The sequence below is a fragment of the Haemaphysalis longicornis genome, unplaced genomic scaffold (genome assembly GCF_048455015.1).
Source record: "Haemaphysalis longicornis isolate Haplotype H1 unplaced genomic scaffold, Haemaphysalis longicornis Haplotype H1 scaffold_4, whole genome shotgun sequence".
NCBI lineage: Eukaryota > Metazoa > Arthropoda > Arachnida > Ixodida > Ixodidae > Haemaphysalis > Haemaphysalis longicornis.
The window spans coordinates 211,584,043-211,599,902 of record NW_027526361.1 but is presented as its reverse complement, the minus strand read 5'-3'; positions in this window follow the sequence as shown (position 1 = coordinate 211,599,902).

Here is a 15,860-nt window from a genome sequence, read left to right as displayed (position 1 = left end):
CTGAACAGGAGGACAAATGAGAAATCTAAAAGAAGCTGCGGAACTGTGGCGCGGTGTAAGAAAAAAATTAAACCTCCTTCTTATGAAAAGGATTCTCAATACACGGAACATAAATTTCCCGTATAAAAACTGCTTAGAACCTAACTGAATATATGCAATCAAATTTTTAATACACCCAAGACACCAACGTACAATTCCCACCTCGGAAAGTGTTTTTTCCTAAAGAAACTGCGTTTATCATAAATATTTTCATGTTTACATTCCCCTTGAGAAAAATAATTGTGTAAAGAAGGCTTTTCCGCTGTGCGTGTGGGTCTACAATGTACTTCACAATTGGGGCATATAAAGCTCTGCGTCAAAACACGAGAAAAGAAAAGAGATCCCCGCACGGGGCACCTTGAGTATTCATGGTGACGGTGTTGGCGACACCGCGGACCCCGAGCCCCCAACATAAACTATAACCTACCGTGGTGATGTGTTTAAAGGTGAAGGGTAGAAGCCTCAAACGGTGGCCGTCGGAGCCCAGGTCAAGCTCCGGCGGATGGGCTCCCTGTCTGTTTACCAGGCAGGGAGCTCCGGGACCTCTCAAGCTATCAGGGTAAGGTTTGAGAAAAAAGTACCCCCGTCCCCTGCTTTTTTTCTATGTTGTATGGAAAATTCAAAACCCCCCTCCAAACGTGATTGGTCCCTTAATAGGGGCCGGACCGAAGTATCCTTCCCTCCACTTCCAAGCATGAGCACCCCAAAGCCAGACTAATACTCTGGTTTCCTTCTTCTCGAATCTCTTGACACAGCCCGCCCTGTTGCTTCACAATCAGTATTTTTGATTACAAAATACCTTGATGGAATAATTGGGAAAACCTACAATGCCAAAAACAACGCACAGGCGAAGTGCTCGTCAAGGTAAAAAACCAGCAGCAGGCAACCACACTTCTTGTTCAGACGAAAATGGTCAATCTGGACATCAGGGTCACGCCCCACCGCAGCCTGAATAGCTCGCAGGGTGTGATCTCTGAGGCAGATCTTATTAACGAGACAGATGCCGACATTCTTGAAGGTCTAAAGGATCAGGGTGTCACAGCCGTGCGCCGCATCACGATGCGTAGAGATGATAAGATAATCCCCACGAAACATATTATCCCGACCTTCAACTGCTCCTAACTTCCTGACCATATCAACGCAGGGTTATCTGATGCTCCATTCGTCCTTACATTCCGAACCCGCGCCGCTGCTTTAAGTGCCAGCGGTTCGGGCACGGAACCAACTCCTGCCGTGGTCGTCTGACCTGCGCAAAATGCGCTCAGCGTGATCATCCATCTGATAATTGTCCATCGTCAACCCTTACCTGCGCCAACTGCCAGAGTCCCAATGCTGCCTACTCTCGAACGTGCGAGAAGTTTAAGCAGTAGAAGGCGATCATTAATGTTAAGGTAACTGAGAACATCACCTTCCCAGAGGCGCGAAAGAGGTTCGCCTCTTTCCCCCTGGGGAGGTACGCCGACGCGGCTCGCCGGGAGGCGGAGCGGCGTCTGGTGTCCACAGGGACGCAGTTCAGCGTGTCTGACCTGGTCCCTTCTCCGCCCCCCGCCGGGTTGCCTCTGGCAGCCGAACCCGCCATCACGCCGCTTGCTGAGGCAGCAGCGGTTGTGGTGGCAACGACTTCCGTCGGGACCGGTGCCACTCCCGCCTCTGCCGCCCCGTCCTCCAGTGCTTTGGAGGGTGCCGACCGGATAGACACCGGGGACCCCGCATCGGCTCCCACCGCCACCGCACCTCCTGTGCCACCTTTGGTGTCCCGGACGCCCTTGGCGGTGGCGGATCAAACGAGGGGCTCCCGAAAGCTGGTCAAGTCCGAGGGGCCTGGTCCGCCGGGCACCCTTCTGGCATCCGATGAGGAGATGGATGTCGCGCCGTTCCTGCCTGCAACGCAGCGCAAGGAACGGCCTCCGATGTCAAAGCCGACAGAAAGGCCTAGAAATCCTAGAATAACAGCCCCGAAAGACAACACATGAACAAAAACACACTCACACACACACTCAAGTTATTCTTAAATTTAAATAATGGGAAATAAAAACATCATCCAATGGAACTGCAGAGGCCTCCTTAAAAATCTTGACGATGTGTATGAGATGCTGCATGCCAATCAGCCAAGTATCATGTGTCTCCAGGAAACCCACCTCAATTCTAAACAAACAAATTTCTTGAATAGGTACATGGTATTCAGAAAGGATAGGGTTGGCTGCACACACTCTTCAGGAGGTGTGGCAATTGTCGCGCAGAAATCCTTAGCCTGCCACCCTGTCACTCTGAACACTGTCCTTGAGGCTGTAGCAATCCGTACGATAATATTTATTAGGTTGATAACGGTATGCTCCATTTACATCTCTCCTGATCATGCACTTTCGAGCTCTGATATCGATGCACTGGTCGACCAGCTGCCCGAACCATACATACTAACAGACGACCTTAATCCGCACAACTCTCTTTGGGGATTCTCTAGAATGGATGCCCGAGGTCGCCTGATAGAGAAATTCCTCACATCTTCAGGAGCATGCCTTTTCAACAAAAAACAGCCGACATACCATAACTTAGGACACAATACATACTCGCATCTTGACTTGGCTATTGGCTCTGCAATTCTCTTTCCATGTCTTGAGTGGGGCGTGGGCACGGACCCATATGGTAGTGACCACTTCCCCAGTTCCCTAACGTACATAGGTAAACGCCCATGCAGTCCATCTTCCCAGAACAGGTTTTATGAATCAAAAGCAAACTGGAGTACATTCACAGAAACATCTAAACTACACCACACAACCATAAAACACCTACACGTGGAGGAAGCAGCCCAACTCGTCACGGCACACATACTCGACGCCGCCGAAACGTCCATGCCCCAGGCCTCCAGTGCGTCCCGCAACCCAAGGAGGCCCTGGTGGAACGAGGACTGTAGGCGGGCGCGAGAGGCCCAGAACAAGGCGTGGGGTGTCCTTCGCCGGTACTCACGCCAGATAATTTTATTTCCTTTAAACGGGCAAATGCTCTTGGGAAGCGTGTGCGTCGTGAGGCGAAACGAGAGAGTTGGCGCGCCTTCCTCACTTCCATCAACTCATACACCGACACTCACAAAGTCTGGACACGGATACGCAAGCTAAACGGACAACAGACACACAGCCTGCCCCTGGTTAGCACAACAGGGGACACATTCGAAGACCAGGCCAACACGCTTGCACAACACTTTGAACACATGTCCAGCTTAGCACACTACACATACACTTTCATGAAACACAAAACATCTGCAGAAAAAAAGCCCTTACACGACAAAGACAAATCAAAAACTTCTTACAACTCTGAATTCACTCTCTATGAATTGAGGGCTACCCTGAGCACGTGCAAACCTTCAGCTCCAGGCGCAGATAAGATTACATACACCATGATACTACACCTACACCCAGACACTCTTGAAACACTCCTACATCTATACAACAACATATGGGTTTCGGGGCACATTCCTCGCTCTTGGAGAGAGGCCATAGTAGTGGCTATCCTAAAGAAAGGGAAGGACTCTTCCTCTCCCGCCAGTTATCGTCCCAATGCCCTGACAAGCTGCCTGTGTAAGCTCTATGAGAAGATGATAAACAGGAAACTCGTGTACTTCTTAGAGTACAATGGTCTTCTCGAGAGCTGCCAGGCACGCTTCAGGGCGGGACGATCTACCAACGATCAACTCATTACATTAAAGGCGTATATAAAAGATGCTTTCCTCCATAAGCAGTACTGTATGACAGTATTCTTTGATCTAGAAAAAGCGTACGATACCGCGTGGCGGTATGGCATCCTAAGCGACCTCAAGTCCTTCGGCATGGCAGGTAACATGATGAACATACTTGCCAGCTACTTGTGTCAAGGAACCTTTCGTGTGCGAGTTGGAACTGCACTCTCTAGGGTTCATGTGAAGGAAAATGGAGTGCCGCAAGGTGGAGTTTTAAGTTCCACCCTTTTTATTGTGAAAATGAATTCCCTTAGGAAGGCGCTGCCACCGTCGATTTCCACTTCAATCTATGTAGACGACGTTCAGCTCTCCTTTAAATCCTGTAACTTGTCTGTCTGTGAGCGCCAGGTCCAGCTTGGTGTTAACAAGCTAGCTGGTTGGGCAGATAGCAATGTTTTTAAATTTATTCCAGGGAAGTGCACTTGTACTGTATCTTGTTTTTCAAGAGGCGTGGCATCCGACCGGATCCAGACATTCAATTTCACGGTGTCTCGATTCCTGCAAAAAAGGAACACAAGTTTTTAGGTACAATCTTTGACGAAAAGCTCACATTCATTCCACACATAAAACAACTAAAACATAAATGCTTAAAAACAACGAATATCCTGAAGGTTCTCTCGCACATCTCTTTTGGTGCTGACAAACAACTTCTGTTGCGTGTTTTTACCAGCTTGATGGGTTCACGATTCGACTATGGCAGCGTTGTCTATGGGTCAGCCACTAAAACATCCCTCAGAATGCTGGACCCTGTGCTTCATCTAGGGCTCCGCTTGACGTGTGGCGCCTTTCGGAGTAGTCCAGTCGAAAGCCTGTATGTAGAGTGCAACAAATGAAACCTACAACGTCAGCGAGCATACGCAGACCTCCTTTATGCTTTTAAAATTTCATCGATGCTTCACCATCATTTTAATTCAGTTTTTCATGATACCTTCATGACTGAACTCCTTTTAAATCGACCATGGTTATCTGCGCCCTTCTCTTACAGAGTTAGAGAGCTTGCTGTCTCCTTTTTAGACACCATCCAAAGTTCTGTAACAGATTTCATAGCACCATGGCATCTCCGCCCTGTCTCATGCGACACATCATTCACACATGTAGATAAAAAGCGAGCTCCCACATGTGCAATTCTGCAGCACTTCTTGTATTTGCAGCAGAAGTACCAATGTTCTGAATTTTATACGGACGCCTCTAAAACTTCCACCTCGGTGTCCTGCGCGGCACATGGGCCCGGTCTCAGTGTCACTAGAACTCTTTAACAGTAATACAAGTATCTTTTCGGCAGAGGCTTATAGTCTACTTCTGGTTGTTAATCATATCCTTCAAAGCCACACCCCACAATCCATTATATATACAGATTCTCTCAGTGTTGTGTGGGCGTTGTCGTCAACAAAGTATTCAAAAAATCACGTTATAAATTTAATAGTCAAGGGTATTATGTCTGTGTATGTCCACAAATTGGAACTAGTCCTTTGCTGGGTCCCTGGCCACTGAGGTATAGCTGGGAACGAAGCAGCGGATCGAATGGCTGCTGCTGCTACACTCTCGAATGCAGTAGACATAACCACATTACCCTACACCAACGTGAAACCACACATCAGACAACAACTTCGCAAAACGTGGCAAACACACTGGAGTAAACAGACAGACAACAAGTTACACGTAATAAGACCACACTTGGGACCATACACCACCGACACACGCAATACATACACTGAAGTCGCCTTGGCCAGATTACGGATAGGGCACACTCATGCAACGCACTCGCACCTTCTTACTGCATCTCCAAGACCTCTGTGCAGCAGGTGCGGAGACGCCCTATCCGTAGTGCACATACTAATCACATGCAAGGCAGTTCACACCACAGGACAGAAACACTTCAGAGAACTCTACAGACAACATATCCCACTACATTCATCACTGTTTCTAGGTGACGAAGCCATTGTTTCTGTGAAACGTGTGTTTGAGTATTTGTCAGACGTTAAGTTTTTAAACCTCATTTCCTAACACGCATAATCAAATCTGGCCCTATACACCAGCCATCACCATTATCTGTAACTGATTTTACTATGTTCGGTTGACACGTTTTTTTTGTGGTAACCACTTTACTTCATTAAATAAACTTTCCTCTGGCGCTCTTTGCCCTTAGTCAGCCTTGCGCCATTAAAAACCCAACCATCATCATCATCACGAGAAAAGAGATACAGCGACAAGAACAACACTGGCTTTCAGTGACAGAAGAATGGCTTTGCAGCGTGATCTTTAATCTCAAAATCCACGGAGGGGAAAAGAAGAGGTGAACAAGGTGTGATTGATGCCGGCTCTATAATCTGTGGTGCCCACCCGGCGGACGTTTAAAAGAATCTCGGTTGTCGTTGGGACCATTCGTGGTTAGGTTCGTTGCTGTAGACGCAATTAAAGGGACTGCCTAAGTGCTTCTAAAGGTATTGGTAGTCACTAAAACTACTTTCATATTACAAGTCATATCCCAAGAGGCATCGCATGGCGGCATTTCTTAGTCAAACTACAAAAGAGTGGCCATCAATAGTACTCATTCATCGTGGCAGTGTCTGTACAAGTCGATGGCGCATTCTAAAGTCATATGCCGCTGACAAGAATGTTGGGTTCCTTTCGTGTACGCATTATACGCGCACTCCTAGTTACAATGACATGCCTTGGTCGATGTTTACTCTTCTGCGGCATTTCCTGAAGCACTACTGTTTTCTAGAGCGTTCACGTCTCATTGTCTAGCAGTTGCGTCTACAAATTGTCAATCACTTTGTGTGGCATTTTTTCCTTGAGGGAAGTATTATTGTCTTTATAAAATGACGCTTTTGAGCAGCAGTGCTCCATGTCAGTTTCGGTTTTTATAGTAGCTAGTCCCCTGAAACTCTTCCAACCGAAGCAAAAAATCAGCATTGGTCAGCAAAAAATAAGTGGTGTAAGGTGGTGTTCTTACAGGGTTGCTCGTTTTGGCTTTGTAGGAGTACAAAAGTGTCTATTAGGCTGCTCATCTTCGCATACGCGTGGCAGCCTATTTTTATAAACAGGTAGTCCCAACCCTCCGCACGTGTATTAACTAAATTCACCTATGAGCAGCACAAATTGCACTCAAGTTCGCTAAATCCATGAGTTTAACGGTTGCAATATTCCTTAATGAGAGTTAGGGTTGATTGAAAAGACAAAAAGTAAAGTAACTTTGCAATATACTGTTTTCACTGCTTCATGAATGTTTTCAATTGCGCAGATTTTTAAAGTGGACCGGATAAGAAGAAAAAGGCCCAACCATTGCTGAGCCAAACTGCGTGACATAAGATGTAGTTTGGTGGAGCACTCTCTATTACAGATATCTATCATTCTTGCAGAGAACGCTAGCCTACTGGAATGGCCGGCCACGGTGCTGCAATTGCCTCAGATACAGTTCATCAGGTGTAGTTGTTTCTGCTGCGAAAGGTTTTATTTCAAACCGATTGTTATCTGCGGTTTTTTTCGAGAAGGACCGTTTAGGTTGACAAAATTAGGTCCGGCGTCAACCCAAAACCTCGTGTACACGTGAGCACCCGCCTCGCGGACAAGGCCTGACGTCCCCGGCGCGAGGCGCAGCAGACGTCCTTGTCGCAGTGGCGGTAGCATAAAAATAGCAAGCGCATATGTGCGCGTGCTTAAATGCGAACGTCGGACATCGTGCAAGCTTGGGCGGGGACTTACGCCACACGGGGAGCTTCTGCCATCGTTGTCGTCTCGTGTAGCGACCGATGCCCCAAGAGTGGGCAGCGGCAAACACGAACCAAAGAGAACCTTGTAAACCTTCTGTTGTAAATGTAAAAAATAAACCTTCTGTTTTAAGTACAATATTCACCGTTACAATTCTTTATATTTTTCTTGAAAGCTTTTTGAGCCCTTCATATAATTCTTCATGCTTATTTCCTTACCCTAAATTTTATTTCCAGACCCAGAAATAAAACTATAAAAAAACCTAATTTATTACAAAATAATCTTTTCCACTCAACGTGAAAACTGTCGGTAGTGCATACAGTGATTCGCCATAAAGTCCTGTAACGCCGTCATCCGATCACTGCTACCACCCAGACTAATTTGCCCGCTACCTGCCTGAAACTGCACCAGCGCGAGTTCTGCCTTTTTATGTTTCCTTCCCTACCGCACTTGCCGGCTTTGCACTGCCAGTTTTTTGCAGTTTTAAGCTAAATACATTAACGCGGGCACTGCCGGTTAATTACGTAAATTTTGCCTGAAATGCACCTCCAATTTTCTTTGCGGTATGAGTCTCGAAAACACAAACATACCCTTAAGAAAGATTAACTTCCGCCTACTCTGCCACACGAAGGGTATAGGCCTCTCTGCAAATCCTCTAATTCTTCTTAAACCTGGAGACATAGTGTTTACACAATTTGTATTTTACTTTTGATCTGATTTTACAAAGTTGTGTAGGTGACTTTGTATAGTTGCAGCAACAATTCTGAACATACTCGTAAGTATTATCTAACTTTGTGGTCCTATTCTTATGTTTATTTCATGCAATTATGTGCTGATTTCCTGCATAGCGCTTGGCATGTTTTATCAATTTGTACTATTCTCAAACCAGCGAGACTCAGACCTGAAAACGTCTACTGCAATATTCTTCAGAAAATTTGAGAGTCGCGAAGCAGGGTGTAGCAAATTTGTGTTTCTTAAACCATCTAAAAAACCACGTTTTGCAGAGAATTAAGGAAATCGCAACAATGTAGGTGTGCCGCCTAGGAAGCGTAGAATTTTGCGACGCATTTTGAAAGCCGTTGCTCATGGCGTCCTTAAAGAAGCAAGAAAGGCTGTGGGTGATCGGTTCTTCAAAAACAAATGACAAAATAAAAATATTCAGTGACTTTATACGAAGATGAATTATTGCACCGGATCAAAAATATTTGCCCGCAAGCTATTGCAAGCGTTTTTCTCGGGCCATTGAATTCTTCAACTCTGCACAAAGAGAGCACCCATAAATGCACGAAACAGGCATGTGAATTCTAGCACACCGTTATGTTTTGGATTCTGTATTGTGTGTAGCCTACGTTATCCCACGGAAAGCCGGGAAATGTAGGTGCCCAGTGTTGCTCAGGAGCAACAACTCAAAAAATATTTTTTCTTTCCCCCTTTGTGGTTTTTTTTTAAATTTAACACCACCTTGTGACAGACAGAGGTTTCTGGACCTTCAAAAATTAAAAAAAGAAGAGGGCAGCACGTATTTACGTGTGCTAAAAAAGTAGTGTTTACGCGTGTCAACTCAAATCGAGCCCCGGGGCTCAATAGGCTCGCGACAGTTAACCGAAATTGTGCTATTTTGTTGTTTTAACGAATGATAGCAAAACAAACTTTATGTAATAGATTTCACTTGAACCGTAAATTATGCTGATCAACATAGCTTTCTTTTTCAAGTGATTTATAGGCAGCCAGTCCTAGTGTTTCCCAGTGCCCAGTGTGTCCTGGTGTCCGTCCTAATGAACCTAGTTTTTTTCCGACTTCATATTTGTGATGTCAGAAGTCCTTTTCGATCATAAAAAGTTTTCACATGATTAAGCAACATATTAAACTTTTGGGCATCACAGGGTGAATGCTACGACTGTACAAAACGCCATAACAGGCCATTTGGCCATTGACTGCCGAGACTGTAAAGGCAGTCGCTTGTTCATTAAATGCTACATCTTAGCGAAGAACAGGTACCAGAAAACCAGATACATTATAGGGCTGAGGAAATCGCAAGTGCTGGCAATTGTTGCATGAGCAAACCTTCGTCTCACATAATTATAAGGGATGATATTTTGTAGAGGAATCTGGCGCTCTCTTAGAATAATGTAAACGTCATTACACGTGCCCGAAAGGTGTTGTAGCGCAAGATTGTCTGTATCTGGAATTGTGTATGTGTGTGTGGGCAGTACAAATGTGTTTTTTCTTTCAACAACGTCTATGTTGCGCTGTTTTATGTCGTCAATCTTCAGCCTTCGTCGTTGTCCCGCAAGCGAAGTATAGTATAAAATAGCAACTCGTCCAAACATTCAGGTGGCGGTCTACTTGCGTTGTCTTTCATTTCTTCCAGCTCTTGTTTCCGAAAAGAATGATCAACTCTTCCAAGAAACTACACTCCTATAAGCTGTAGTTAAATATAATGAAAGGGATCGTTCGCCAATGTTCTAAAGTCTGCTACGAAGGTTTTTTCTTTCTTATGCCGAATCATAGATGCTCGAAAGGAAAAATACTCGAGGGCCCGGAGGAGATGGAGACCGAGGAAACCGCAGCAGTTCCCACCTCTAACGCACCGCCTCTGCCAGCCGGGGCGCTCCTCACTCCCTTGGCGGTCGCGGCTAAACGGGGGGCACCGCAAAGGGTGCCAAGTTCGGGGGGTCCGGTACTCCGGGTACCCCTTCCAAATCTGGTGATGAGGTGGATGTGGTACCTTTCCTGTCTGCTTTGCAGCGGAAGGAGCGGGTCCCTCCATCTAAACCTCCAGAGAAGGTTAAAAAACCCCTTCCAAGTTACCAAGCCCCGAAAGACCCTACATAAATAGTCACACTCCAATAGCTCCAACACATCGTAATGAGAAGAGAAAATGTCGTTTAATGGGACAGTAGAGGTCTTTTTAAAACTTTTAACGATGTATACGAAATACTGCATGCTAATCAGGCAAGTGTAATGTGAGTTCAGGAAACACATTTGAATTCCAAGCACACAAATTTCTTCAATAGTTACATGGTCTTCTGAAAGGACAGGGATGGCTGCACACACTCTTCTGGTGTTCAGAAAAGGGGAAACCAGCGAGCAGAACGCAGGACAAAAGGAGGAGGCACACACACAACACCGCTGGTGCCTCCTGGTGCCTCCCGCTGGTGCCTCCTCCTCTTGTCCTGCGTGCTGCTCGCTGGTTTCCCCTTTTCTGAACATTATGAACCAACTAGCCCAGCAATTCACTCTCTTGAACTCTTCTTTTGGTGTGGCCATAATTGCCCGGAAATCCTTGGCCTGCCACCCTGTCACTCTGAACACTGTCGTTGAGGCTGCAGCAATGCGCACAATAATATTTAATAGGTTGATAACGGTATGCCCCATATTTATTCCTCCAGATGTTGCACTTTCGAGCTCTGACTTCAAGGCGCTGGTTGACCTGCTGCCCGAACCACACATCTTAACAGGCGACCTAAATGCTCACAATCCTCTATGGGGCTCTTCTCTTACGGATGCCCGGGTGGCCTGATAGAGCGGTTTCTTACATTCCTGGAGTATGCCTTCTCAACAATAAACAGCCTACATACCATCACATAGGACACAACACATACTCATATCTTGACTTGGCTATTGGCTCTGCAGTTCTCTTTCCTCTTCTCGAGTGGGGTGTGGGCACTGACCCATATGGCAGTGACCACTTCACCACCTCACTAACATACATAGGTAAAAGCCCATGCAGTCCATCTTCCCATAATAGGTTCAATGAAACACGAGCTAACTGGAACACATTTACAGAGACATCGAAACTACACAACACATTCATTGGACACCTACACGTTGAAAAAGCCACCCAACTCCTCACGGCGCACATCCGCGACGCCGCCGAAAATTCCATTCCTCACGCCTCTGGTGCCCCGCGAAACCAGCAGAGGCCGTGGTGGAATGATGACTGTAGGCGAGCGTGAGAGACCCAGAACAAGGTGTGGGGTATCCTCCGTTTGTACCCCACGTCGGGAACCCTCCTCGTGTTCGAACAGGCCAAGGCATTCGGTAAACGTGTGCGCCGTGAGGCAAAAAGAGATAGTTGGCGCTCGTTCATAACATCTATAAACTCATACACAAACACACGCAAGGTATTGACACGCATACGCAAACTCAAAGGACAACAGGCATACAGCGTGCCCCTGTTCTGTACAACAGGGTACACACTGGAAGACCAGGCTAACACACTGGCACATTTCCAACACGTGTCCAGCTCAGCACACGACACAAACACTTTCATGAAACACAAAACATATGTAGGAAAGAAGTCCCTGCGTGATAAAAAGTTGCACACTTCTTACCATTCTCCTCTTTCAATTCATGAGCTGAAGGCAGCCCTGACCACATGTAATCCTTCAGCGCCAGGTGCAGACAAAATCACATACACCATGATACAACACCTACACCCAGACAGTCGTCAGACACTCCTACACCTATACAACAAAATATGGCTTTCGGTGCACATTCCACACTCTTGGAGGGAGGCCATAGTAGTTGCTTTCCTGAAATAAGGAAAGGACCCTACGTCTCATGCAGTTACCGGCCCTTTGCTTTGAAAAGCTGCCTGTGCTAGCTCACCGAGAAGATGATGAACCGTAGGCTCGTGTACTTTCTTGAGTACAAGGGTCTTCTCGAGAGCTGCCAGCTAGCTTCCGGGCAGGGCGATCCGCAAACGATCAATTAGTTGCACTGGAATCTTTCTTTAGGATGCCTTTATACAGAAAGAGTACTGCATGACCGTATTTTTTGATATCGAGAAAGCTTATGATACGGCATGGCGTTATGGCATTCTTGCAGACTTAAATCCTATGGTGCAACAGGTAACATACTGAATACTCTTTCCAGTTACCTGTCTCAACAAACATTTTGTGTCAGAGCTGGATCGGCCCTTTCAAATGTTCACGTGCAGGAGGATGGCGTGCCTCAAGTGGGCGTATTGGGCTGCACCTTGTTTTTAGTTAAGATACACTCTCTTCGAAAGGCACTGGAGCCAACCATATCCTGCTTGATGTATGTAGATGACGTTCAAATATCTTTCAAATCATGAAACATATTCATTTGTGAGCGTCAGGTCCAGCTTGGGGTAAACAAACTTTCCCGCTGAGCAGATGAAAATAGATTTAAACTTAATCCCTCTAAAAGTACCCACGTTGTATTCTCAAAAAGACGGGGCATCCTGCCTGATCCCGATGTAAACTCTATGGTGAATCAGTCCAGTATAAAAGAACACACGTTTTTGGGTTTGGTGTTTGACGAGAATGTGAGTTTCTCGTCAAACACCACACCCAAAAACTTGTGTTGGTGTGGTGTTTGACGAGAAACTCACATTCACCCCTCAATTAAAATGACTCAAACGAAAATGCCTTAAAACAATGAATATTTTGAAAGTCTTATCTCACCAATCTTACGGTGCAAATAAACAACTTTTGCTCCGACTTTATGCCGCGTTGGTAGAGTCACGGTTGGACTACGGAAGTGTTTTGTATGGGTCAGCCACAAAAACAGCACTTAAAATGCACGACCCAGTGCTTCACTTGCGGCTTCGCCTCTCTTGTGGGGCATTCCGTACCAGTTCTGCGAACAGTCTTGATGCAGAGGGCGACAAATGGTGCTTGGCGTACCAGCAAATTTATGTTGATCTTCTAAATGACTCCAAAATCACATCAATGAAGAAACATCCCTTCAAACCGGTTTTTAATGTTACGTCCAATACTAAACTCTTTTTAAACCGCCCATCAGTTTCTGTTCCATTCTCGCAGAGAGCGAGGGACGAGGTGACTATTCACGAGGTCTCCTTCCTAGATACATTCCAATAATCTCACACTGTTCATGCAGCACCATGGCATCTCCGTCCTGTGTCATGTGATCTGTCTTTCATACGGTACAATAAGAAGAAGACACCAAGAACTGGGATTTTGCAGCATTTCATGTATCTGCAGGATAAATATAGGGCTTCAGAGTTTTTCAGTGATACACCTAAAACGTCCACTGTGGTGTCTTGTGCTGCGCATAGACCCAATTTTGAGGCATGTAGGACCACGAATGTTAACACAAGTATTTTTGCGGCAGAAGCATATGGCATTTTTCTGGTTGTAAGTCAGATCATTGAACATCATATTCCTAAATCTGTCATCTATACAGATTCGCTGACCATCGTCCGCGCATTGTCATCCGGAAAGTCATCGAAAAACCTTGTCCTAAAATCATTTATGCTGGCGTATTCTTCAAACTTTGACGTGACTGTGTGTTGGGTGCCAGGCCACTCTGGCATCGGCGTAAATGAACGGCTCATGAAATGGCCGCCAATGCTGCACTCCGAAACACAGTAAACATAGCAACACTACCTCACTCAGACCTCAAACCACGCATAAGACAGCAACAGCGTAAAACTTTGCAAGCAGACTGGCACGAACAGACCTACAACAAACTACCCGTAATAAAACCACACTTGGGACAATACGCTACTAACTCACACAACAGGCACATTGACGTTACCTTAGCTAGATTACGGATAGGCCATACACAAGTAACGCACTCGCACCTGGTCACGGGATCTCCAAGACCCCAGTGTAGCAGGTACGGGGAGGGCCTATCTGTGGTCCACATACTGAAACTATGCAAAGCACTTGATACAACACGACACAAACACTTCAGAGAACTCTACAGACAACATATTCCCCTACACCCATCGTTGTTTCTTGGTGACGATGCCAAGTTTTTCTTGAAACGTGTGTTTGAATATTTGTCGAACGTTAAGTTTTTAAACCTAATTTCCTATCACGCATAATAAAATATGGCCCTATATACCAGCCTTAACCATTTCTTTTATTTGATTTTAATATGTTCGGGTTACACGTTGTTATACCTACCTTTTTGTGGTAACCACTTCTCTTCATTAAATAACTTCTTATCTGGCGCTCTTTGACCTCTTTGGCCTTGCGCCAATAAATGCCAACCATCATCAAAACTACAGTAAAATTAGATGCGTTACACGTTCGGTGACGACAGTATTGCTCTTCCTACAACAAGGGATGCTGCTGCAGATAAGAGGGCCTTATGGACACACCGCTAATCTTTGTGCGCAGTTGGGTGTCAACATCTGCACCCCCTTTCGGGCACTTTGTCTATAGAGCCGCGTTTTTTGTGGCTATGACATCAAGGATGGTACGAGATGAAGCCAACAGGAAGGTCTCGTAACGGGAGCGTTTACATAAAATCGTTTTCAGGCACAAAGCACACTGAAAACTATCAACAAATGTGTGCATGAAATTCAAGAAATTTCTAAGAATTTTCCTATGAGAGTGATTTTGGAGGTGTTGCAAAGCAAGATGGTTTAAACTACTTTACGTCCCTTGACCACGGGCTCATAAAGTCTTTGGCAGCTGCAGCGTTGAACCTGGGTAGGCAAATTCACACCACGGCCTTAAAGCTCTCGCAATTATGCTGCTCTATTCTAGGGTATACTCATGTAAAGGAAAGCCTAAATATTTTTGCCATAGTGGTGGGTGAGTGCATGTCTCAGGCGCCAAAGTTTCAGACAGGATATCATGACACGAATGAGGGTATATAGTGGTTTACATGTGCAACTAATTTCTACCGCCTGCTAGGACTGACCCTGTGCAGAATACTGCAGAAGCATTTCGATTCTTTGAAAAGAAAAAGCATGCATGGCTGGAAAATTCTCTCATTGTAGTGTCCTATGAAACACGCTTCATTATTGCTTTACTTTGTTGCAACCTCCAGGTGCAGTGTGGAATGATGAGGCACATTTTAAAACACTGTAAGCCCTAAAATTATTATATTTTCAGGAAAAAAGTCACGAATTGATGAATTCTCGCGAGTGTATCTTGTTTGTTTCCGGAGGTGCAGAAACAAGGTGAGTGTGGAATTCAAGTTTAGCAGAAAACCTTTAGTTGTAACATTCCCTAATAATTCACGAAAATTTGCACGAGACTAAGGCAGCAGCGGAATCGCAATCACAACGGTATTTTTTTTACGTTTTACGTATTTGTTTTATGTATAGTATTTCATGGCTGACATAGTTACTGGCAGATAGTGGCGAAGTGTTAATATGTCGTTTCTGTCATATTAGTCTACATAAACAATGGTTGCCAGGGCAACCACAACAAAAACACAAAAAAATTCTCACAAGAAAAACAATGCCCCTTACCGTCCAGAAGTTAGACTTTTAAAACTTTGAAAAAAAACCAACACTTTCATTTCTTCCAACTTTTACCTTTTTACCTTAAAAATGCTACCGAGAAGACTTACTCAAATCGCCAAGCAGCTTTTACCGGCTAGGCTTCTAGCCTCCACTCGTGGCGATTTATCAGAGACGCGTTCT